The following is a 26,873-nucleotide window of genomic DNA, read 5'->3' as shown; positions in this document are numbered from 1 at the left end:
ACTTCACTATATCTTTTTTGGGGCCACAATTTAGCCCATGACATACCCCTGAATGATGAAAAGAGTAGAATTTGGGACATTACATTTCTAAGTAGTTAGAAAAACTACTTTTGTTTAGCTAATAAAGGAGATATTTGAAGTTGTCCCTTCAGCTTTAATGTTTTTAAAAACTTTTGACTCTAGGGCTTGACTGATGGGTTAAAGGCTGTCCCAATTTTAGCCGCAGGTCAGTCATTTCACCTGTACCCTTCTTTGCCCTCAGGTGTGGATTAAGGACCTGGAGGCTGGAGGGGTTTTTCCTTTAGCAAGTGTTCCTATGACAAAATACTGAGCTGTTGACTGGGGCTGGGAAGAGGGGATATCCTTAGGACTCCTGTAGAGGGTTTATTCCGGTGTCTCTAAAGCCTCTTGGGCTTTATCTCTATGTTAAAACTCTCTTTTGGGCTTTTGGGATGCGGACTGACAGACCCTGCATGCCTGGAGGATGCTGGGCCACTGGGAGCTGGCTTATCTTACTCTGCTCCAGGCTAGGGACCGAATAAGCTCAATGAGCCGTTTGCACAGCTGCAATGATTCCTGGGAGAGGGCTTCTTACCTGGTTCCTGAATCAAGAATCATTTCAGTGTTAGGTGGGATCCATCCAGACCAGTCACCTAGACAGTTCCTTAAATTGGGATTTTATTTTACTTTTATTTATTTTTTTTTGAGACGGAGTCTCGCTGTGTCCCCAGGCTGGAGTGCAGTGGCGCCATCTCCGCTCACTGCAAGCTCCGCCTCCTGGGTTCACGCCATTCTCCTGCCTCAGCCTCCCGAGTAGCTGGGACTACAGACGCCCGCCACCATGCCCGGCTAATTTTTTGTATTTTTAGTAGAGACAGGGTTTTACTGTGTTAGCCAGGATGGTCTCGATCTCCTGACCTCATGATCCACACGCCTTGGCCTCCCAAAGTGCTGGGATTACAGGCGTGAGCCACCGCGCCCGGCCAATTGGGATTTTTTTAAGCAGAAAAAGAGGATATATTGAGAATGATGGAACTCCTGTCTGAAATGAGAACTATATATAACTCCTGGATTTTTTCCTTTCCCTCAACTCCCTGGCAATGGATTGAATGTTTGCGTCCCCCACAAATTCTTATGTTGAAATCCTAACCCTCAACAGGACAGTATTAGAAGGTGGGGCTTTTGGAAGGTAATTAGATCTTAAGAGTAGAGCCTTTAAGAATAGGATTCGTGCCCTTGAATGAGAGCCACAAATAGCTCTCCAGACTTCTGTCTGCCATGTGAGGAGACAATGAGAAGACAATAGTCTTCAACCTGGAAAAAGGCTCATACCAGAGCCTGACCAAGCTGGCACCTATCTCAGATTTCCAGCTTCCAGAACTGTGAGAAATCCATTTCTGATTTTTATAGGCCACCGGTATATTGCATTTTTATGGTAGCAGCCTGAACAGACTCAGGCCTGTTGGCTTTACTTTCACAATGGAAACCAGTCTTTTTCACTCCTCATTCTCTGCTGCTTCCTTTCTAATTTAAGCTACCATCACTGCTCCTCTGGACCCCTACACTCATCTTCCAGCTGGTCTCCCTCCTCCATCCCTGTCTTGTACAATCCACCTTCCACCTAGAAGCCAGAATGGTGTTTTAGAAACCTGAATCCAAGCATGTTATCTCTATGTTAAAACTCTCTAATGCATTTAAAAATCTCCACAATTTGGCCCGCGTTTACCTTTATCTGACACCACTCGTGTTGATTTTTTTTTCTTTTTTGAGATAGATTCTCACTCTGTCACTCAGGCTGGAATGCAGTGGCTCGATCTCAGCCACTGCAGCCTCCACCTCCTGGGTTCAAGTGATTCTCCTGCCTCAGCCTCTTGCTATAGCTGTGATTACAGGTGCATGCCACCAAGCCTGGATAATTTTTGTATTTTTAATAGAGACGGAGTTTTGCCATGTTGGCCAGGCTGGCCTCGAGTTCCTGGCTTCAAGTGATCCACTCGCCTCTGCCTGCCAAAGTGCTGGGATTACAGGTGTGAGCCACTGCGCCCAACCTCGTGTTGATTCATTTCTCATTATTGTCTTTTCCTTTGCCCACACTTACCCTCCTCTCCCCTTAGAATGTACACCTTTGAGAGAAGGGACCTTGTTTGTCCCAATCATAGAGACAGAGCTGTGCCTGGCACTTGGTGGATGCTCAATCAATATGTTTACAATGCAAATGGCAGAGACAGAAATTTAGGCAAGCAACCGTGGGTTTTCTGTATTCAGTTCTGATACCGACTTTCAGTTCTTTTCACCAAAGAATTGGCAAGAGTCCTGAGCCAGGTGCTGTAGGGGATGATTGGGACTTCTCTTCTAGGCTCTGCAGATACCCTTTTGCGTGTCCCAATATTGTTCTTTTCACACACCGATCCATGCCTTGGTGGCTCTTTTCACATACAGCTTTCATTCTTGCCAATGTAGTTATGCAACGATTGTGTCAAGTACCGGAACATTCCACTAGAGGGCAGTAGAATATAGTGTTCAGAGTTCGGAGTCTGAAGCCCTTGACTGCCTTGCCATCTGTTCCCTTCCGGGAATCATTTTGGAGAGAGGGCAGTGATCATTTTGAACCATGATGATACGAGGGCAACCACCTAGGGATGGCAGAAGAGCAAGCTGGATCAAATGGCCATATAACACATAAATCACTATGGTTAAGAACTCAGTACCCCCTGCCATTCCTTCCTGCCCCATAAAGGCAGGCTGCCTGGAGGGAGGTGATGTACATCTGCTCACATCCCATTGTCCAGAAAATACTGCTTGCTGAGGGGTCATATGGCTACACTTTCCTATAAGAAAGACTGAAATGTAGCCTTTTTTCTTGGTGGCCGAAAATCTATTACGGAAGAATGGGAAAATGAATATTGGAAGTTAACTGGCAATTTCTGCCACAAATTCTTTTTTTTTAAATTATATTTTAAGTTCTAGGGTACATGTGCACAACGTGCAGGTTTGTTACATATGTATGCACGTGCCATGTTGGTGTGCTGCACCCATTAACTCGTCATTTACATTAGGTTTATCTCCTAATGCTATCCCTCCCCGCTCCTCCCACCCCACGAAAGGCCCTGGTGTGTGATGTTCCCCTTCTTGTGTCCAAGTGTTCTCATTGTTCAATTGCCACCTATGAGTGAGAACATGCGGTGTTTGTTTTTTTGTCCTTGTGATGGTTTGCTTAGAATGATGGTTTCCAGCTTCATCCATGTCCCTACAAAAGACATGAATGCATCCTTTTTTATGGCTGCATAGTATTCCATGGTGTATATGTGCCACATTTTCTTAATCCAGGCTATCATTGATGGACATTTCACTTTGTTCCAAGTCTTTGCTATTGTGAATAGTGCCGCAATAAACATACGTGTGCATGTGTCTTTATAGCAGCATGATTTATAATCCTTTGGGTATATACCCAGTAATGGGATGGCAGGGTCAAATGGTATTTCTAGTTCTAGATCCCTGAGGAATCGCTACACTGTCTTCCACAATGGTTGAACTAGTTTACAGTCCCACCAACAGTGTAAAAGTGTTCTATTTTTCCATATCCTCTCTAGCACCTGTTGTTTTCTGACTTCTTAATGATTGCCATTCTAACTGATGTGAGATGGTATCTCACTGTGGTTTTGATTTGCATTTCTCTGATGGCCAGTGATGATGAGCATTTTTACATATGTCTGTTGGCTGCATAAATGTCTTCTTTCGAGAAGTGTCTGTTCATATCCTTCACCCACTTTTTGATGAGGTTGTTTGTTTTTTTTCTTGTAAACGTGTTTGAGTTCTTTGTAGATTCTGGATATTAGCCCTTTGTCAGATGAGCAGATTGCAAAAATTTTCTACCATTCTCTAGGTTGCCTGATCACTCTGGTGGTAGTTTCTTTTGCTGTGCAGAAGCTCTTTAGTTTAATTAGATTCCATTTGTCAATTTTGGCTTTTGTTGCCATCGCTTTTGGTGTTTAAGACATGAAGTCCTTGCCCATGCCTATGTCCTGAATGGTATTGCCTAAGTTTTCTTCTAGGGTTTTTATGGCTTTAGGTCTAAGATTTAAGTCTTTAATCCATCTTGAATTAATTTTTGTATAAGGTGTAAGGAAGGGATCCAGTTTCAGCTTTCTACATATGGCTAGCCAGTTTTCCCAGCACCATTTATTAAATAGGGAATCCTTTCCCCGTTTCTTGTTTTTGTCAGGTTTGTCAAAGATCAGATGGTTGTAGATGTTTTGTATTATTTCTGAGGGCTCTGTTCTGTTCCATTGGTCTCTATCTCTGTTTTGGTACCAGTACCATGCTGTTTTGGTTACTGTAGCCTTGTGGTATAGTTTGAAGTCAGGTAGCATGATGCCTCCAGCTTTGTTCTTTTGGCTTATGATTGACTTGGCAATGGGGGCTCTTTTTTGGTTCCATATGAACTTTAAAGTAGTTTTTTCCAATTCTGTGAAGAAAGTCATTGGTAGCTTGATGGGGATGGCATTGAATCTATAAATGACCTTAGGCAGTATGGCCATTTTCACGGTATTGATTCTTCCTACCCATGAGCATGGAATGTTCTTCCATTTGTTTGTATCCTCTTTGATTTCATTGAGCAGTGGTTTGTAGTTCTCCTTGAAGAGGTCCTTCACATCTGTTGTAAGTTGGATTCCTAGGTATTTTATTCTCTTTGAAGCAATTGTGAATGGGAGTTCACACATGATTTGGCTCTCTGTTTGTCTGTTATTGGTGTATAAGAATGCTTGTGATTCTTGCACATTGATTTTGTTATCCTGAGACTTTGCTGAAGTTGCTTATCAGCTTAAGGAGATTTTCAGCTGAGACGATGGGGTTTTCTAAATATACAATCATGTCATGTGCAAACAGAGAAAATTTGACTTCCTCTTTTCCTAGTTGAACACCCTTTATTTCTTTCTCCTGCATCATTGCCCTGGCCAGAACTTCCAATACTATGTTGAATAGGAGTGGTGAGAGAGGGCATCCCTGTCTTGTGCCAGTTTTCAAAGGGTATGCTTCAAGTTTTTGCCCATTCAGTATGATATTGGCTGTGGGTTTGTCATAAATAGCTCTTATTATTTTGAGATATGTCCCATCAATACCTAATTTATTGAGAGTTTTTAGCATGAAGGGTGTTGAATTTTGTCGCAGGCCTTTTCTGCATCTGTTGAGATAATCATGTGGTTTTTGTCTTTGGTTCTGTTTATGTGCTGGATTACGTTTATTGATTTGTGAATGTCAAACCAGCCTTGCATTTCAGGGATGAAGCCCACTTGAACATGGTGGATATGCTTTTTGATGTGCTGCTGGATTCAGTTCGCCAGTATTTTATTGAGGATTTTTGCATCAATGTTCATCAGGGATATTGGTCTAAAATTCTCCTTTTTTGTTGTGTCTCTGCCAGGCTTTGGTATCAGGATGATGCTGGCCTCATAAAATGAGTTAGGGAGGATTCCCTCTTTTTCTATTGATTGGAATAGTTTCAGAAGGAATGGTACCAGCTCCTCCTTGTACCTCTGGTAGAATTCGGCTGTGAATCCATCTGGTCCTGGACTTTTTTTGGTTGGTAGGCTATTAATTATTGCCTCAATTTCAGAGCCTGTTATTGGTCTATTCAGGGATTCAACTTCTTCTGGTTTAGTCTTGGGAGGGTGTATATGTCGAGGAATTTATCCATTTCTTCTAGATTTTCTAGTTTATTTATATAGAGGTGTTTATAGTATTCTCTGATGGTAGTTTGTATTTCTGTGGGATCGGTGGTGATATCCCCTTTATCATATTTTATTGCATCTATTTGATTCTTCTCTCTTTTCTTCTTTGTCTTTCTAGTGGTCTATCCATTTTGTTGATCTTTTCAAAAAACCAGCTCCTGGATTCATTGATTTTTTGAAGGGTTTTTTGTGTTTCTATCTTCTTCAGTTCTGCTCTGATCTTAGTTATTTCTTGCCTTCTGCTAGCCTTTGAATGTGTTTGCTCTTGCTTCTCTAGTTCTTTTAATTGTGATGTTAGGGTGTCAATTTTAGATCTTTCCTGCTTTCTCTTGTGGGCATTTAGTGCTATAAATTTCCCTCTACACACTGCTTTGAATGCATCCCAGAGATTCTGGTATGTTGTGTCTTTGTTCTAGCTGGTTTCAAAGAACATCTTTATTTCTGCCTTCATTTCATTATGTACCCAGTAGTCATTCAGTTTCCATGTAGTTGAGTGGTTTTGAGTGAGTTTCTTAATCCTGAGTTCTAGTTTGATTGCACTGTGGTCTGAGAGACAGTTTGTTATAATTTCTGTTCTTTTACATTTGCTGAGGAGTGCTTTACTTCCAATTATGTGGTCAATTTTGGAATAAGTGTGATGTGGTGCTGAGAAGAATGTATATTCTGTTGATTTGGGGTGGAGAGTTCTGTAGATGTCTATTAGGTCTGGTTGGTGCAGAGCTGAGTTCAATTCCTGGATATCCTTGTTAACTTTCTGTCTCATTGATCTGTCTAATGTTGACAGTGGGGTGTTAAAGTCTCCCATTATTATTGTGTGGGAGCTTAAGACTCTTTGTAGGTCTCTATGGACTTGCTTTATCAATCTGGGTGCTCCTGTATTGGATGCATATATATTTAGGATAGTTAGCTCTTCTTGTTGAATTGATCCCTTTACCATTGTGTAATGGCCTTGTTTGTCTCTTTTGATCTTTGTTGGTTTAAAGTCTGTTTTATCAGAGACTAGAATTGTAACCCCTGCCTTTTTTTGTTTTCCATTTGCTTGGTAGATCTTCCTCCATCCTTTTATTTTGAGCCTATGTGTGTCTTTGTACGTGAGATGGGTCTCCTGAATACAGCACACTGATGGGTCTTGACTCTGTCCAATTTGCCAGTCTGTGTCTTTTAATTGGAGCATTTAGTTCATTTACATTTAAGGTTAATATTGTTATGTGTGAATTTGATCCTGTCATTATGATGTTAGCTGGTTATTTTGCTCGTTAGTTGATGCCGTTTCTTCCTAGCGTCGATGGTCTTTACCATGGCATGTTTTTGCAGTGGCTGGTACTGGTTGTTCCTTTCCATGTTTAGTGCATCCTTCAGGAGCTCTTGTAGGGCAGGCCTGGTGGTGACAAAATCTCTCAGTTTTGCTTGTGTGTAAAGGATTTTATTTCTCCTTCACTTATGAAGCTTAGTTTGGCTGGATATGAAATTCTGGGTTGAAAATTCTTTTCTTTAAGAATGTTGAATATTGGCCCCCACTCTCTTTTGGCCTGTAGAGTTTCTGCCGAGAGATCTGCTGTTAGTCTGATGGGCTTCCCTTTGTGGGTAACCCGACCTTTCTCTCTGGCTGCCCTTAACATTTTTTCCTTCATTTCAACTTTGGTGAATCTGAGAATTATGTGTCTTGGAGTTGCTGTTCTCGAGGAGTATCTTTGTGGCGTTCTCTGTATTTCCTGAATTTGAATGTTGGCCTGCCTTGCTAGGTTGGGGAAGTTCTCCTGGATAATATCCTGCAGAGTGTTTTCCAACTTGGTTCCATTCTCCCCGTCACTTTCGGGTACACCAATCAGACATAGATTTGGTCTTTTCACATAGTCCCATATTTCTTGCAGTCTTTGTTCGTTTCTTTTTTATCTTTTTTCTCTAAACTTGTCTTCTCGCTTCATTTCATTCATTTCATCTTCCATCACTGATACCCTTTCTTCCAGTTGATCGAATGAGCTACTGAAGCTTGTGCATTCGTCACATAGTTCTCATGCCATGGTCTTCAGCTCCATCAGGTAATTTAAGGACTTCTCTACACTGGTTATTCTAGTTAGCCATTTGTCTAATCTTTTTTCAAGGTTTTTAGCTTCTTTGCGATGAGTTCGAACTTCCTCCTTTAGCTCGGAGTAGTTTGATCGTCTGAAGCCTTCTTCTCTCATCTCGTCAAAGTCATTCTCCATCCAGCTTTGTTCCATTGCTGCTGAGGAGCTGCATTCCTTTGGAGGGGAAAAGGCACTCTGATTTTTAGAATTTTCAGCTTTTCTGCTCTGTTTTTTCCCCATCTTTGTGGTTTTATCTACCTTTGGTCTTTGATGATGGTGATGTACAGATGGGGTTTTGTTGTGGATGTCCTTTCTGTTTGTTAGTTTTCCTTCTAACAGTCAGGACCCTCAGCTGCAGGTCTGTTGGAGTTTGCTGGAGGTCCACTCCAGACCCTGTTTGCCTGGGTATCAGCATTGGAGGCTGCAGTACAGCAAATATTGCTGAACAGCAAATGTTGCTGCCTGATCATTCCTCTGGAAGCTTCATCTCAGAGGGGTACCTGGCCGTGTGAGGTGTCAGCCTGTTCCTACTGGGGGTGCCTCCCAGTTAGGCTACTTGGGGGTCAGGGGCCCACTTGAGGAGGCAGACTGTCTGTTCTCAGATCTCAAACTCCGTGCTGGGAGAACCACTACTCTCTTCAAAGCTGTCAGACAGGGACCTTTAAGTCTGCAGATGTTTCTGCTGCCTTTTGTTTGGCTATGCCCTGCCCTCAGAGGTGGAGTCTCCAGAGGTAGGCAGGCCTCCTTGAGCTGCAGTGGGCTCCACCCAGTTTGAGCTTCCCAGCCGCTTTGTTTACCTACTCAAGCCTCAGCAATGGCAGGTGCCCCTCCCCCAGCCTCGCTGCAGCCTTGCAGTTTGATCTCAGACTACTGTGCTAGCAATGAGCGAGACTCTGTGGGTGTGGGACCCTCCAAGCCAGGCATGGGATATAACCTCCTGGTGTGCCATTTGCTAAGACCATTGGAAAAGCTCAGTATTAGGGTGGGAGTGACCCAATTTTCCAGGTGCTGTCTGTCACAGCTTCCGTTGGCTAGGAAAGGGAATCCCCTGACCCCTTGCACTTCCCGGGTGAGATGATGCCTCGCCCTGCTTCAGCTCATGCTCATTGGGCTGCACCCACTGTCCTGCACCTGCTGTCTGACAAGCCCCAGTGAGATGAACCCAGTACCTCAGTTGGAAATGCAGAAATCACCCGTCTTCTGCGTTTCTCACGCTGGCAGCTGTAAACTGGAGCTGTTTCTATTCGGCCATCTTGGAACTGCCCCTCTGCCAGAAATTATTAAACCGGCTGAGGTTAAATAATCTCAGTCAAGGCTGGGCACAGTGGCTCATGCCTGTAATCCCAGCACTCTGGGAGGCTGAGGCGGGGGATCACGAGGTCAGGAGTTCGAGACCAGCCTGGCCAATATAGTGAAACCCTGTCTCTACTAAAAATATGAAAATGTGGTGGGTGCCTGTAATCCCAGCTACTCGGGAGGCTGAATCAGGAGAATCACTTGAAACTAGAAGGCAGAGGTTGCAGTGAGCCGAGATCATACCAGCCTGGGCAACAAGAGCAAAACTCTGTCTTAAAAAAAAAAATCTGAGCTAAATAATCTGGGCTTTTGTCAGGGCAGGGGATTTCCAAGATGATTCAGACCCAAGCCACTGGTCATCAGGCTTTGCTTCCTTCTTTGTAGTTAAACTTAACTTGTTATGTCAGCTAGATTTTTGGATTTTATAGCCTGGAACCTCCCCCAGGGATGCACTTTTAGAGTCCCCTATAGGGGTGTCCTATCATTATGATTATGCAAAACTGATCTGTTAGTATTATTAAAAACTTTTGTTTGCCTTATTAGCATCTTTTTATATTTAATAGTGCCATGTGGAAGTTTAATCTCCTAGGAGATGCGTGATGGAGTTTGGGTAGTTCTATTCTTTTTTTTACATAACTGATGAATCACTTTGCAGTACACTGTTGACACCTACCCCTTGCACTTGACCATTTTGTTTGACCGCCTATGTTGGTTCACTGTTGAATAAATTACTTAATTTACAATTGATGCTGATTAGTTCCTCCTGCTCTTCATATGCCTCCTACTCTTTCCAGGCTATTTGGCTTATACCCTTCTTTACATACACAAATGGAATTCAATGCATATTTATTACTTATAGACAGACATATATTTACTAGAAGAAACAAAAAGTCCAGGTATATAAATATTCTTCTACTTAAGAAAATAATAACCAAAATTAGAGTGGAATTGGATGAAATGGAGATGAGAAAAACCATACATAAGATAATTGAAACCAAAAGTTGGTTTTTTGAAAAAATAAGATTGATAGACTAGCCAGACTAATAAAAAAGAGAGAAGATCCCCAAAAACAGAATCATAAATGACAAAGGGAGCATTACCACTCGCCCCACAGAAATACAAAAACCCTCAGAGACTACTGTAAATACCTCAATGCATACAATTAGATAACCTAGAAGAAATGGATAAATTCCTGAAAACATACAACCACTCTAAATTGAACCTGGAAGAAATGAAAACCTTGAGCAGACCAATAACAAGTTCTGAAATGGAATCAATAACAAAAGAAACCTACCAACAAGACAAAAGCCCTGGACCAGATGAATTCACAGCCGAATTCTACCAGATGTTTAAAGAAGAGCTGGTACCATTCCTACTGAAACTATTCCAAAAAATCAAGGAGAAGGGACTTGTCTTTAACTCCTTCTATGAGGCCAGCATCATTCTGATACCAAAATCTGGCAGAGACACAATGGAAAAAGAAAACTTCAGGCCAATATCCCTGATGGACATAGATGCAAAAATTATCAGCAAAACACTAACAAACCAAATCCAGCAACACATCGAAAAGCTAATCCACCATGTTTAAGTAGACTTCATTCCTGGAATGCAAGGTTGCTTCAACATATGCAAATCAATAAATGTGACTCATCATATAAACAGAACTAAAAACAAAAACCACATGATTATCTCAATAGATGCAGAAGGGGCCTTTGATAATAATTCATCACTTCATATTAAAAATCCTCAACAAACTAAGCATCAAAGGAACATACCTCAAAATAATAAGAGCCACCACTGAAAAGCCCACAGCCAATATAATGTAGAATGGGCAAAGCTGGAAGCATTCCTCTTGAGAACCAGAATAAGAGAAGGATGCCCATTCTGACCACTCCTATTAGACATAGTAGAGAAGTCTTGGCCAGGGCAATCAGGCAAGAGAAAATCGAGCATCCACACAGGAAGAGGAGTCAAATGACCTCTCTTCACAGATGATATGATTATATACCTAGAAGGCTCCATAGTCTCTGCCCAAAGGCTCCTAGATCTGATAAACAGCTTCAGCAAAAATTAATGAATGAAAATCAGTAGCATTTCTGTTTTTTTTTTTTTTCTCTTTTTTGAGATGGAGTCTCTCTCTGTCACCCAGGCTGCTGGAGTGCAGTGGCTCAATCTCAGCTCACTGCAACCTCTGCCTCTGGGATTCTAAGCGATTCTCCTGCCTCAGCCTCCTGAGTAACTGGGACTACAGGTGTGACCCACCATGCCCGGCTAATTTTTTGTATTTTTTGTAGAGACGGGGTTTCACCGTGTTGGCCAGGATGGTTTTGATCTGACCTCGTGAACCGCCTGCCTCAGCCTCCAAAAGTGCTGGGATTACAGGCATGAGCCACCGTGCTGGGCCTGAAAATCAGTAGCATTTCTATATACCAGTAACAGCCAAACTGAGAGCCAAATCAAGAACACAATCTCATTTATAGTAGCCACAAAAAGAATAAAATACCTAGGAATACAGCTAACCAGGGAGATGGAAGATCTCTACAACCAGAATTACAAAATGCTGCTCAAAGAAATCAGAGATGACACAAACAAAAATGGGAAAACTATTCCATGCTTATGGCTAGGAAGAATCAATATTGTTAAAATGGCCATCCTGTTCAAAGCAATTTACAGACCCAATGCTATTAACTATCAAATTACCAAAGACTTTTTTTTCACAGAATTAGAACAAATTGTTCTAAAATGCATTTGGAATTAAAAAAGAGCTTGAAGAGCCAAAGCAATCCTAAGCAAAAAGAACAAAGCTGGAGGCATCACACTACTCAACTTCAAGTTATACTACAAGGCTACAATAGCCAAAAACATAGTACTGATACAAAAACAGATACAAAGGCCAATGGAACAGGGCAAGAACCCAGAAATAAAGCCATACACCTGCAACCACCTGATCTTTGACAAAGTCAACAAAAATAAGCAAAGGGGAAAGGGCTCCCTGTTCAATAAATGGTTCTGGGATAACTGGCTAGCCATATGCAGAAGATAGAAACTGGACCCCTACCTTTCATCATATACAAAAATCAACTCAGGTTGGATTAAAACTTAAGCGTAAAACCTAAAACTATAAAAACTGTAGAAGAGAACCTAGGATATACAATTCTGGACATTGGCTCTGGCAAAGACTTCATAATGAAGACTCCAAAAGCAATTTCCACAAAACCAAAAATTGACAAGAGGGATCTAATTAAACAAAAGAACTTCTGCACAGAAGACGTTATCAAGAAAGCAAATAGACAACCTACAGAATGGGAGAAGATGTTTATAAACCATACATCTGACAGAGGCCTAACATCCAGAATCTATGAGGAACTTAAGCAAATCAACAAGCAAAAAACAAACAACCCCCCATTTAAAAATGGGCAAAGGACATGAATAGTTACTTCTCAAAAGAAGACATATAGATGGCCAGAAAGCATATGAAAAAATGCTCAATATCCCTAATCATCAGAGAAATGTAAATCAAAACCACAATGGGATGCCATTTCACACCAGTCAGAATGGTTATTATTACAAAGTCAGAAAGTAACAGATGTTGGTGAGGTTGTAGAGAAAAGGGAATACTTATACGTGGTGGAAATGTAAATTAGTTCAGCCACTGTAGAAAGCAGTCTGGAGATTTCTCAAAGAACTTAAAAGATGCTACCATTTGACCCTGCAATCCCATTACTGGATATATACCCAAAGGAATATAAATCTTTCTATCATAAAGACACATGCAAGTGCATGTTTATCACAGCACTGTTCACAGTAGCAAAGACATGGAATCAACCTAGATGCCCATCAGTGGTGGACTGGGTAAAGAAAATGTGGTACATATATACCATGGAATACTATGCAGCCATAAAAAAAAATGAAATCATGTTTTTGTAGCAACATGGTTGGAGCTGAAGGCCATTGTCCTAAGCAAATTAACACAGGAACGGAAAACCAAATACTGCATATTCTCACTTATAAGTGGGAGCTACACATTGAGTACATATGGACACAAAGAAGGGAATAATAGATTCTGGGGCTTACTTGAAGGTGGAGAGTGGGAGGAAGGTGAGGATTAAAAAACTATGGGGTATTATGCTGATTACCTGGGTGACAAAATTATCTGTACGCCAAACCCCTGCAGCATGCAATTTACTCGTGTAACAAACCTGCACATAAACTCCTTGAACTTAAAAATTCAGTTCTCACTGACACCTGTCACCATGACTCTGTGTTAGATACGCTGCCTGGACTCACCATGTGTGAATGCATCTCAGTCCACATGTGGCAGGCGGGTGTCCAGATGGGCAATGCCTGCTGGGAGCTCTACTTACTGAAACATGGGACTCAGCCTGATGGACAGATGCCCAGTGAGAAGGTCATTGGTGGAGAGGATGACTTCTTCATCACCTTCTTCTGTGAAAACGGTGCTGGAAAACATGTGCCCCAGCCAGATTTTGTGGATCTGGAGCCTGTGGTCATTGATGAGATCTGATGTCCCAAACTGACAGCTCTTCCACCCAGAGCAACTCATTACTGGGAAAGAGGATGCTGCCAACAACTATGCCTGTAGTCACTATACCATTGGCCAGGGGATCATTGACCTGGGGATAGACCAGATCTGCAAGCTTCTGACCACTGCACAGAACCTCAGGACTTCCTGGTGTTCCATAGCTTTGTTGGGGGCACTGGCTCTGGCTTCACCTCACTCCACATGGAGTGGCTCTCTGTTGGCTATGGCAAGAAATCCAAGCTGGAATTCTTTATCTACTCAGCCCCCACAGCGGTCTATAGTTGTGGTCCAGCTCTAAAATTTCATCCTGATCACTCACACTACCCTGGAGCACTCAGACTGTGCCTTCGTGGTGGACAATGAAGCTATCTATGACATTTGCCACTGCAACCTGGACATCGAACACCCAACCTCAACCAACCTCAACTGCCTCATTACCAAATCATCTCCTCTATCACATCTTCTCTGCACTTTGATGGGCCCCTCAATGCGGACCTGATGAAGTTCCAGACCAACCTCACACCTTACCCTCACATCCACTTCCCCCTGGCCACCTATTCACTCATCATCTCTGTAGAGAAGGTATACCACGAACAGCTGTCAGTGGCCAACATCCTTAATGCCTGCTTTGAGCTTACCAACCAGATGGAGAAGTGTGACCCCCGGCATGGCAAGTACATGGTCTGCTGCCTGCTATACCATGGAGATGTGATGTTCAAGGATGTTTATACTGCCATTTCCACCATCAAGACCAAATGTAGCATTCAGTTTGTGGACTGGTTCCCCATGGGCTTCAAGGTTGGTATCAACTACCAGCAGCCCACTGTGGTGCCTGGCGGTGACCTGGCCAAGGTGCAGCATGCCATGTGCATGCTGAGCAACATGATCACTATCACTGAAGCCTGGGCCTGCCTGGGCCACAAGTTAAACCTGATGTATGCCAAGAGGGCATTTGTGCACTGAGATGTGGGCAAGGGCATGGAGGAGGGAGAGTTCTCTGAGGCCCCAGAGGATATGGGTGTGCTGGAGAAGGATTATGAGAAAGTAAGCATCAACTTATATGAGGACAAGGATAAGAGAGACTAGAACAACTGCCTGGAGCCTATTTACTATGTTTATTGCAAAACTTTAGTAATAAGCAGTCTCCTTTCATGATTAAGAAAATAAAACAAAATAAAATAAAAGTTCAAAGAAAAAAAATCTGCTTGTTTTAAATCAACAAAAATTAATCATTCACCTTTAATGTTGGTATTTGTAACTCCCCTTTTTGCATACTTTGTATTAACTTTTCTCTTTTGAATGTTATTATGAATTATTGGAATTTCACATACTCAACTATTTCAATTAACCATTCTTCCCCTTTATTCTTTCCATCCCTTCCCTCTTCATGCTTCTCCTTGAAATGAAGTCCTTTCTTTTTTAATTTACTCATTTTAATTAATTAATTAATGTATTTTTTAACTTTTAGGTTTGGGGGTACATGTGAAGCTTTGTTACATAGGTAAACGTGTCATGGGGGTTTGTTGTACATATTATTTCATCACCCTGGTATTAAGCTTAGTACCCAATAACTAGTTATCTTTTCTGCTCCTCCCCCTCCTTCTACTCCCATCCTCAAGTAGAGGGATGACACGTTTACATAGGTAAACGTGTCATGGGGGTTTGTTGTACATATTATTTCATCACCCTGGTATTAAGCTTAGTACCCAATAACTAGTTATCTTTTCTGCTCCTCCCCCTCCTTCTACTCCCATCCTCAAGTAGACCCTGGTGTCTGTTGTTTCCTTCTTTGTGTTCATAAGTTGTTATCATTTAGCTCCCACTTATAAGTGAGAATATGTGGTATTTGGTTTTCTGTTCCTGCACTAGCTTGCTAAGGATAATAGCTTCTGGCTCCATTCATGTTCCTGCAAAAGACATCATCTCATTCTTTTTTATGGCTGCATAGTATTCCATGGTGTATATGTACCACATTTTCTTTATCTAATCTGTCATTGATGGGCATTTAGGCTGATTCCTTGTCTTTGCTATTGTGAATAGTGCTGCAGTGAACATTTGTGTACATGTTAAATGTGGAACATTGCACATGAGTATGTGAAATTCCAATAATTCATGGTCTTTATGGTATAATGATTTATATTCCTCTGGGTATATACCCAATAATGGGATTGACAGGTTGAATGGTAGTTCTGCTTTTAGCTTTTCGAGGAATCACCATACTGCTTTCCGCAATGTCTGAACTAACTTACACTCCCACCAACAGTGTATAAGTGTTCCATTTTCTCCTGAGTCTTGCCAGCATCTGTTATTTTTTGACTTTTTAGTAATAGCCATTCTGACTAGTATGAGATGGTATCTCATTGTGGTTTTGATTTGCATTTCTCTAATGATAAGGGATACTGAGCTTTTTTCATATGCTTCTTGGCTGTACTTATTTTGAGAAGTGTCTGTTCATGTCCTTTGCCCACTTTTTAATGGGGTTGTTTGCTTTTCTCTTGTAAATATTTTTAAGTCTCTTATAGATAATGGATATTAGACCTTTGTCAGATGCATAGTTTGCAAAATTTTTCTCCCATTCTGTAGACTATCTGTTTACTCTGTAAAGAGTTTCTTTTGCTGTGCAGGAGCTCTTTAGTTTAATTCGATCCCACTTATCAATTTTTCTTTTGTTGTGATTGATTTTGTTGTCTTTGTCATGAAATATTTGCCGGTTCCTATGTCCAGGTTGGTATTGCCTAGGTTGTCTTCCAGGGTTTTTATAGTTTTAGGTTTTACATTTAAGTCTTTAATCCATCTTGAGTTGATTTTTGTGTATAGTGAAAGGAAGGGGTCCAGCTTCTGTCTTCTGCTTATGGCTAGCCAGTTATCCCAGCATCATTTACTGAATAAGGAGTCTTTTCCCCATTGCTTGTTTTTGTCAGCTTTGTTGAAGATCAGATGCTCATAGATGTGTGGCCTTATTTGTGGGCTGTCTATTTTGTTCCATTGGTCTATGTGCCTATTTTTGTGCCAGGGCCATGCTGTTTTGGTTACTGTAGTCTTGTAGTATAGTTCGAAGTTGGGTAACATGACGCCTCCAGCTTTGTTCTTTTTGCTTAGGATTACCTTGGCTATTCAGGCTCTTTTTTTGGTTCCCTATGAATTTTAAAATAGTTTCTTCTAGTCCTGTGAAGAATGTCATTGGTAGTTAGATAGGAATAGCATTAAATCTGTAAATTGCTTTGGGCAGTATAGCCATTTTAATAATACTGATTCTTCCTATGAGCAGGGGATTTTTTTTTTCAAGGGCCAAATGTCCCATGTTTATTTACATATGAAATGTGTTTCATACAGTTATGATGGATGGAGTGTATAACACCTGACAGCAGTAAGACCTTTTGAGGAACCGAATGTTGACTACAGTATATCATGCAAGTATCTATATATACACAAAAGAATTCCTTTTCTTAAAAAAAAGTACAAAACATGTTCAGGGATAAATACAAGATATAAAATGCAAAAGAAAACACAAAACAAAACCAAAAAATAGAACTCTCTCAGAGAACTATAAACGGAAGGGACAGAAAAGTACCTCTGCTGCATTTTAATAAAGCAGAACTACCAATGTTAAATATACTTCTTGAAATGGCTGAACTAAACCCGGGTGGCTCAGTGCTTAAGGTAACGGCCAATTGCAATACACAGGTGGCTGCATTGATAAGTCAGTGGTTGAAATTGTGCATCCCGACTCTAAGTACCAGAACGTTTGGCAGTAGCATCCAGAACAGGAAACGCCAACTCTTTTGACAGCAAAGAGTTAAGTCAGCTGATTTTTTTCTGTCAAGAGCCAGAGAAATGCTTGATATTCTTAATTGTGTTTCTGTAATAGTTAATAAATTACATGACAAAAACCTGACTATATAAATCTATTGGTCTAACTACTTATTTGTAACTTTTATAGTAGTCCAACCCTTTTGTTACTTTCCCTCCTTGTGCTCTTAAAGCCAGGCTTGCAGATCTGCCCAGAAAACAAGTCCCATTTTTTTCTTTAGAATAGCCTTCCCCATTCCTCAAAATGGAACTGAGGAAATCAGCATTCCTTATTAGATTCCTGGCTTCAGTTTTTATCCACGGCTGGGAAAGGAGCGACCTGCAAGGTGAGCAGGGGATGTTTTGCCGTTTGTTTGTCTTCTTTGATTTCTTCAAGCAGTGTTTTGTAATTCTCATTGTAGAGATCTTTTACCTCCCTGGTTAGCTGTATTCCTAGGTATTTTATTCTTTTTGTGGCAATTGCGAATGGGATTGCATTTCTGATTTGGCTTTCAGTTTGGCTGTTGTTGGTGTATAGGAAAGCTAGTGATTTTTGTACATTGATTTTGTAGCCTGCAACTTTGCTGAAGTCATTTATCAGGTGAAGGAGCTTTCTTTCCGAGACTACAGTTTTCTAGATACAAAATCATGTTGCCTGCAAACAGAGATAGTTTGACTCCCTCTTTTCTTATTTGGATGGCCTGTATTTCTTTCTCTTACTTGATTGCTCTGGCTAGGACTTCTAATACTATGTAGAATAGAAATGGTGAAAGAGGGCTTCCTTGTCTTGTGCCAGTTTTCAAGGGGAATGTGAAGCTAAATTATTTCAACACTGCACAAAAGAGCCTCTATAAACTGGTTTCTTGGTCCTTTAAGAATCATTCAATTTTGACAGCATCATTGCTTTCTGGAAATATTAAGTTTATGTTGGATCTTTTTTCTGTTTCCAAAGTTTAGGTAAACTTCCTCCAATAAGCCCTGGTTCCTTCTGTGGTGAGCAGTATTTGTGATTAAAATCTGGGCTTAGGGAGTAGCAAAAATGTTTGTGGTAGGCAAAAGTTCTGCTGCTGTTGGGCTACTTTTAGTGATCAAACTGGAAAAGATATTTCTTTTTTTTAAGGTTAGGTACTCACATAGTGTTTATCTTTTGTAACGTGCTCTCAAAGAGGTCAATTGTTCAAAATATTAGAGGCCTTCTTCAATTTTCCAAAAGACATCTCTTAATCCTTCCTATTGAAAATACTGTCTTGAAAGCCCTAATGTTTCCTCATGCAGGCTGCATGAAGGAACCAGGGCTTTATTTCTTTCTCTTGCTTGATTGCTCTGGCTAGGACTTCTAACACTATGTAGAATAGAAATGGTGAAAGAGGGCTTCCTTGTCTTGTGCCAGTTTTCAAGGGGAATGTGAAGCTAAATTATTTCAACACTGCACAAAAGAGCCACTGCTTCATAAGGCTCAAGCCATAAACCTTGGCAGTGTTCATGTGGTGGTAAGTCTGCAGATGTACAGAATGCAAGAGTGGTGGAGGCTTGGCAGCTTCTACTTGGATTTCAGAGGATGTATGGCAAAGCCTGAGTGCCCAGGCAGAAGCCTGCTGCAAGGGTAGAGTCCCCAAAGAAAGCCTCTATTAGGGTAGTGGCAAGGGAGAATGAGGGATTGGAGCCCTCACACAGTCACTACTGGGGCACTTCTTACTGGACCTGTGGGAAAGGTGCTGCTCCCCTCCAGACCCCAGAATTGTAGAGCCACTGACAGTGTGTACTCTTGAAGCTGCACGCATTCTACTCCAACTGGTGAGAGCAGACACAGGGGATGCGCCCAGCAAAACCACAGGGGTGGAGCTGCCCAAGGCCTTGGGAGCTTACCATTTGCACCTGTGTGCCCAGGATGAGGGACATGGAATCAAAAATTTTTTGGGAGTTTTAAGACTTAATGTCTTCTCTTCTTGGTTTCAGACTTGGGTGGGGCCTGTTAACCCTTTCTTTTGGCCAACTTTTCCCTTTTGAAATGGGAGTGTTTATCCAATGCCTGTACCACCATTGTATTGTGGAATAGCTTGTTTTTTGATTTTACAGGCTCATGGCTATAAGGAGCTTGACTTGAGTCTCAGATGAGACTTTGAACTTTGGAATTTTGAGTTGTTGTTGGAATGAGTTAAGATTTTGGGGGACTATTGGAAAAGAATAACTGTATTTTGTAATGTCAAAAGGACATGAGATTTGGGGAGCCAGTGGCAGAATGACATAGTTTGGATGATTGTCCCTTCCATATCTCATGTTGAAATATGATCCTCATTGTTGAAGGTGGGGCCTAGTAGGAAGTGTTTGGGTCATGGAGGTGGATCCTCCATGAATGTCTTGGTGCCATCTTCATGGGTAATGAGTAAGTTCTCACTGTACTAGTTCATGTGAAAGCTGAGTGCCAAAATGATCCTGGCACCTTCTCCCCTCTCTCTTGCCATGTGACATGCCTCTCCCCCTTCATCTTCCACTATGATTGTAGACTTCTTGAGGCCCTCACCAGCAGAAGGTGATGGCAGGATGATTCTTGTACAGTTGGCAAAACTGTGAGCCAAAATAAACCTCTTTTCTTTATAAATTACCCAACCTCAGATATTCCTTTATAGAAAGGCAAAATGAACTAATACATCTGATAATTAGTGATGTTGAGCATTTTTAATATGTTTGTTGGGGGGTCGGGAGCCAAGATGGCCAAATAGGAACAACAGCTCTGGTCTACAGCTCCCAGCATGAGCAACGCAGAAGATGGGTGATTTCTGCATTTCCATCTGAGGTACCGGGTTCATCTCACTAGGGAGTGCCAGACAGTGGGCGCAGGTCAGTGGGTGTGCGCACCGTGCGTGAGCTGAAGAAGGGTGAGGCATTGCCTCACTCGGGAAGTGCAAGGGGTCAGGGAGTTCCCTTTCCTAGTCAAAGAAAGGGGTGACAGCACCTGGAAAATCGGGTCACTCCCACCCGAATACTGCGCTTTTCTGACAGGCTTAAAAAACGGCGCACCAGGAGATTATATCCCACACCTGGCTCAGAGGGTCCTACTCCCACGGAGTCTCCCTGATTGCTAGCACAGCAGTCTGAGATCAAACTGCAAGGCAGCAGCGAGGCTGGGGGAGGGGCGCTCGCCATTGCCCAGGCTTGCTTAGGTAAACAAAGCAGCCAGGAAGCTCGAACTGAGTGGAGCCCACCACAGCTCAAGGAGGCCTGCCTGCCTCTGTAGGCTCCACCTCTGGGGGAGGGCACAGACAAAAAGACAGCAGTAACCTCTGCAGACTTAAATGTCCCTGTCTGACAGCTTTGAAGAGAGCAGTGGTTCTCCCAGCATGCAGCTGGAAATCTGAGAATGGGCAGACTGCCTCCTCAAGTGGGTCCCTGACCCCTGACCCCCGAGCAGCCTAACTGGGAGGCACCCCCCAGCAGGGGCAGACTGACACCTCACACGGCCGGGTAATCCAACAGACCTGCAGCTGAGGGTCCTGTCTGTTAGAAGGAAAACTAACAAACAGAAAGGACATCCACACCAAAAACCCGTCTGTATATCACTGTCATCAAAGACCAAAAGTAGATAAAACCTCAAAGATGGGGAAAAAACAGAGCAGAAAAACTGGAAACTCTAAAAAGCAGAGTACCTCTCCTCCTCCAAAGGAACGCAGCTCCTCACCAGCAACGGAACAAAGCTGGACGGAGAAAGACTTTGACGAGCTGAGAGAAGAAGGCTTCAGACGATGAAATTACTCCGAGCTACGGGAGGATATTCAAACCAAGGGCAAAGAAGTTGAAAACTTTGAAAAAAATTTAGAAGAATATATAACTAGAATAACCAATACAGAGAAGTGCTTAAAGGAGCTGATGGAGCTGAAAACCAAGGCTCGAGAACTACGTGAAGAATGCAGAAGCCTCAGGAGCCGATGTGATCAACTGGAAGAAAGGGTATCAGCCCTGGAAGATGAAATGAATGAAATGAAGCAAGAAGGGAAGTTTAGAGAAAAAAGAATAAAAAGAAACGACAAAGCCCCCAAGAAATATGGGACTGTGTGAAAAGACCAAATCTACGTCTGATTGGTGTACCTGAAAGTGACGGGGAGAATGGAACCAAGTTGGAAAAACACACTGCAGGATATTATCCAGGAGAACTTCCCCAATCTAGCAAGGCAGGCCAACATTCAGATTCAGGAAATACAGAGAACGCCACAAAGATACTCCTCGAGAAGAGCAACTCCAAGACACATAATTGTAAGATTCACCAAAGTTGAAATGAAGGAAAAAATGTTAAGGGCAGCCAGAGAGAAAGGTCGGGTTACCCACAAAGGGAAGCCCATCAGACTAACAGCAGATCTCTTGGCAGAAACTCTATAAGCCAGAAGAGAGTGGGGGCCAATATTCAACATTCTTAAAGAAAAGAATTTTCAACCCAGAATTTCATATCCAGCCAAACTAAGCTTCATAAGTGAAGGAGAAATAAAATACTTTACACACAAGCAAATGCTGAGAGATTTTGTCACCATCAGGCCTACCCTAAAAGAGCTCCTGAAGGAAGTGCTAAACATGGAAAGGAACAACCGGTACCAGCCGCTGCAAAATCATGCCAAAATGTAAAGACCATCGAGACTAGGAAGAAACTGCATCAACTAATGAGCAAAATAATCAGCTAACATCATAATGACAGGATCAAATTCACACATAACAATATTAACTTTAAATGTAAATGGACTAAATGCTCCAGTTAAAAGACACAGACTGGCAAATTGGATAAAGAGTCAAGACCCATCAGTGTGCTGTATTCAGGAAACCCATCTCATGTGCAGAGATCACATAGGCTCAAAATAAAAGGATGGAGGAAGATCTACCAAGCAAATGGAAAGCAAAAAAAGGCAGGGGTTGCAATCCTAGTCTCTGATAAAACAGACTTTAAACCAACGAAGATCAAAAGAGACAAAGAAGGCCATTACATAATGGTAAAGGGATCAATTCAAAAAGAAGAGCTAACTACCCTAAATATATATGCACCCAATACAGGAGCACCCAGATTCATAAAGCAAGTCCTGAGTAACCTACAAAGAGATTTAGACTCCCACAAAATAATATTGGGAGACTTTAACACCCCACTGTCAACATTAGACAGATCAATGAGACAGAAAGTCAACAAGGATACCCAGGAATTGAACTCAGCCCTGCACCAACCAGACCTCATAGACATCTACAGAACTCTCCACCCCAAATCAACAGAATATACATTTTTTTCAGCACCACACCACACCTATTCCAAAATTGACCACATACTTGGAAGTAAAGCTCTCCTCAGCAAATGTGAAAGAACAGAAACTATAACAAACTATCTCTCAGATCACAGTGCAATCAAACTAGAACTCAGGATCAAGAATCTCACTCAAAACCACTCAACTACATGGAAACTGAACAACCTGCTCCTGAATGACTACTGGGTAAATAATGAAATGAAGGCAGAAATAAAGGTGTTCTTTGAAACCAATGAGAACAAAGACACAACATACCAGAATCTCTGGGATGCATTCAAAGCAGTGTGTAGAGGGAAATTTATAGCACTAAATGCCCACAAGAGAAAGCAGGAAAGATCCAAAATTGACACCCTAACATCACAATTAAAAGAACTAGAAAAGCAAGAGCAAACACATTCAAAAGCTAGCAGAAGGCAAGAAATAACTAAGATCAGAGGAGAACTGAAGGAAATAGAGACACAAAAAACCCTTCAAAAAATTAATGAATCCAGGAGCTGGTTTTTTGAAAGGATCAACAAAATTGATGGACTGCTAGCAGGACTAATAAAGAAAAAGAGAAGAATCAAATAGATGCAATAAAAAATGATAAAGGGGATATTGCCACCGATCCCACAGAAATACAAACTACCATCAGAGAATATTACAAACACCTCTACACAAATAAACTAGAAAATCTAGAAGAAATGGATAAATTCCTCGACACATACATGCTCCCAAGACTAAACCAGGAAGAAGTTGAATCTCTGAATAGACTAATAACAGGAGCTGAAATTGTGGCAATAATCAATAGCTTACCAACCAAAAAGAGTCCAGGACCAGATGGATTCATAGCCGAATTCTACCAGAGGTACAAGAAGAAACTGGTACCATTCTTTGTGAAACTATTCCAATCAATAGAAAAAGAGAGAATCCTCCCTAACTCGTTTTATGAGGCCTGCATCATCCTGATACCAAAGCCTGGCAGAGACACAACCAAAAAAGAGAATTTTAGAGCAATATCCTTGATGAACATTGATGCAAAAATCCTCAATAAAATACTGGCAAACCGAATCCAGCAGCACATCAAAAAGCTTATCCACCATGATCAAGTGGGCTTCATCCCTGGGATGCAAGGCTGGTTCAATATATGCAAATCAATAAATGTAATCCAGCATATAAACAGAACCAAAGACAAAAACCACATGATTATCTCAATGGATGCAGAAAAGGCCTTTGACAAAATTCAACAACACTTCATGCTAAAAACTCTCAATAAATTTGGTATTGATGGGACGTATCTCAAAATCATAAGACCTATCTATGACAAACCCACAGCCAATATCATACTGAATGGGCAAAAACTGGAAGCACTCCCTTTGAAATCTGGCACAAGACAGGGATGCCCTCGCTCACCACTCCTATTCAACATAGTGTTGGAAGTTCTGGCCAGGGCAATTAGGCAGGAGAAGGAAATAATGGGTATTCAACTAGGAAAAGAGGAAGTCAAATTGTCCCTGTTTGCGGACAACATGATTGTATATCTAGAAAACCCCATTGTCTCAGCCCAAAATCTCCTTAAGCTGATAAGCAATTTCTGCAAAGTCTCAGGATACAAAATCAGTGTACAAAAATCACTAACATTCTTATACACCAACAACAGACAAACAGAGAGCCAAATCATGAGTGAACTCCCATTCACAATTGCTTCAAAGAGAATAAAATACCTAGGAATCCAACTTACAAAGGACGTGAAGGACCTCTTCAAGGAGAACTACAAACCACTGCTCAATGAAATCAAAGAGGATACAAACAAATGGAAGAACATTCCATGCTCATGGGTAGGAAGAATCAATATCGTGAAAATGGCCATACTGCCCAAGGTAATTTACAGATTCAATGCCATCCCCATCAAGCTACCAATGACTTTCTTCACAGAATTGGAAAAAACTACTTTAAAGTTCATATGGAACCAAAAAAGAGCCCGCATCGCCAAGTCAATCATAAGCCAAAAGAACAAAGCCGGAGGCATCACGCTACCTGACTTCAAACTATACTACAAGGCTACAGTAACCAAAACAGCATGGTACTGGTACCAAAACAGAGATATAGATCAATGGAACAGAACAGAGCCCTCAGAAATAACACCACATATCTACAACTATTTGATCTTTGACAAACCTGAGAAAAACAAGCAATGGGGAAAGGATTCCCTATTTAATAAATGGTGCTGGGAAAACTGGCTAGCCATATGTAGAAAGCTGAAACTGGATCCCTTCCTTACACCGTATACAAAAATCAATTCAAGATGGATTAAAAACTTAAACGTTAGACCTAAAACCATAAAAACCCTAGAAGAAAACTTAGGCATTACCATTCAGGACATAGGCATGGGCAAGGACTTCATGTCTAAAACACCAAAAGCAATGGCAACAAAAGCTAAAATTGACAAATGGCATCTAATTAAACTGAAGAGCTTCTGCACAGCAAAAGAAACTACCATCAGAGTGAACAGGCAACCTACAGAATGGGAGAAAATTTTTGCAACCTACTCATCTGACAAAGGGCTAATATCCAGAATCTACAATGAACTCAAACACATTTACAAAAAAAAAAAAAAAAAAACAACCCCATCAAAAAGTGGGCAAAGGACGTGAACAGACACTTCTCTAAAGAAGACATTTATGCAGCCAAAAAACACATGAAGAAATGCTCATCATCACTGGCCATCAGAGAAATGCAAATCAAAACCACAATGAGATACCATCTCACACCAGTTAGAATGGCAATCATTAAAAAGTCAGGAAACAACAGGTGTTGGAGAGGATGTGGAGAAATAGGAACACTTTTACACTGTTGGTGGGACTGTAAACTAGTTCAACCATTGTGGAAGTCAGTGTGGTGATTCCTCAGGGATCTAGAACTAGAAATACCATTTGACCCAGGCATCCCATTACTGGGTATATACCCAAAGGACTGTAAATTGTGCTGCCATAAAGACACATGCACACGTATGTTTATTGTGGCATTATTCACAATAGCAAAGACTTGGAACCAACCCAAATGTCCAACAATGATAGACTGGATTAAGAAAATGTGGCACATATACACCATGGAATACTATGCAGCCATAAAAAAGGATGAGTTCATGTCCTTTGTGGGGACATGGATGAAGCTGGAAACCATCATTCTCAGCAAACTATCGCAAGAACAAAAAACCAAACACCGCATATTCTCTCTCATAGGTGGGAATTGAACAATGAGAACACATGGACAAAGGAAGGGGAACATCACACTCTGGGGACTGTTGTGGGGTGGGGGGTGGGGGGAGGCATAGCACTGGGAGATATACCTAATGCTAGATGACGAGTTAGTGGGTGCAGCGCACCAGCATGGCACATGTATACATATGTAACTAACCTGCACATTTTGCACATGTGCCCTGAAACTTAAAGTATTAAAAAAAAAAAGTTTGTTGGTCACTTGTATGCCTTTTGAAAAATATCTGTTGAAAAATATGTTTTTGCCCTTTGTCTACTTTTTAATGGGGCTATTTGTTAGATTGTGGATATTAACCCTTTGTCAGATGCATAATTTGCAAATATTTTTTCCTATTCTGTAGTTGTCTTGTTTACTCTGTTGCTTTTTTCCTTTGCTGTGCAGAAGTATTTTTTTGTTTAATTAAGTCTCATTTGTCTATTTTTGTTTTTGTTGCAGTTGCTTTTGAAGACTTGGTCATAAATTCTTTTCCTAGGCTATGTACAGAAGAATTTTTCTTAGGTTTTCTTCTAAGAGTTTTATAGTTTCAGATCTTACATTTAGGTCTCTAATCCATCTTGAGTTAATTTATGTATATTGTGAAAAGTATTGGTTCAGTTTCATTCTTCTGTATATGGCTATCCAATTTTCCCAGCACCATTTATTGAATAGGATGTCGTTTCCCCAATGTATGTTTTTGCTGACTTTGTCAAAGATCAATTGATTGTAAGTATGTGGCTTATTTCTGGGTTTTTCATTCTGTTACATTGATCTATGTGCCTATTTTTTATACCAGTACCGTGCTATTTTGGTTACTATAGCATTGTAGTATAATTTGAAGTCAGGTAATGTGATGCCTCCAGCATTATTCTTTTTGCTTAGGATTTCTTTGGCTATTTGGGCTCCTTTTTGGTTCCATATGAATTTTAGGATTGTTGGTAGAAAA

The 26,873-nt window shown here is 41.3% G+C and overlaps 1 pseudogene; it reads left to right on the top strand.

Moving 5' to 3' along the window:
* The first annotated feature begins 13,287 nt into the window (after positions 1-13,287).
* Positions 13,288-14,726, top strand: LOC100445358 (tubulin alpha-4A chain-like; annotated as a pseudogene).
* The last annotated feature ends 12,147 nt before the right edge of the window (positions 14,727-26,873 follow it).

The sequence above is a fragment of the Pongo abelii genome, chromosome 9 (assembly GCF_028885655.2).
Source record: "Pongo abelii isolate AG06213 chromosome 9, NHGRI_mPonAbe1-v2.0_pri, whole genome shotgun sequence".
NCBI classification, from domain to species: Eukaryota; Metazoa; Chordata; class Mammalia; order Primates; family Hominidae; genus Pongo; species Pongo abelii.
The sequence above is the reverse complement of the archived record's forward strand: the minus strand, read 5'-3'. Positions and strand labels throughout refer to the sequence as shown.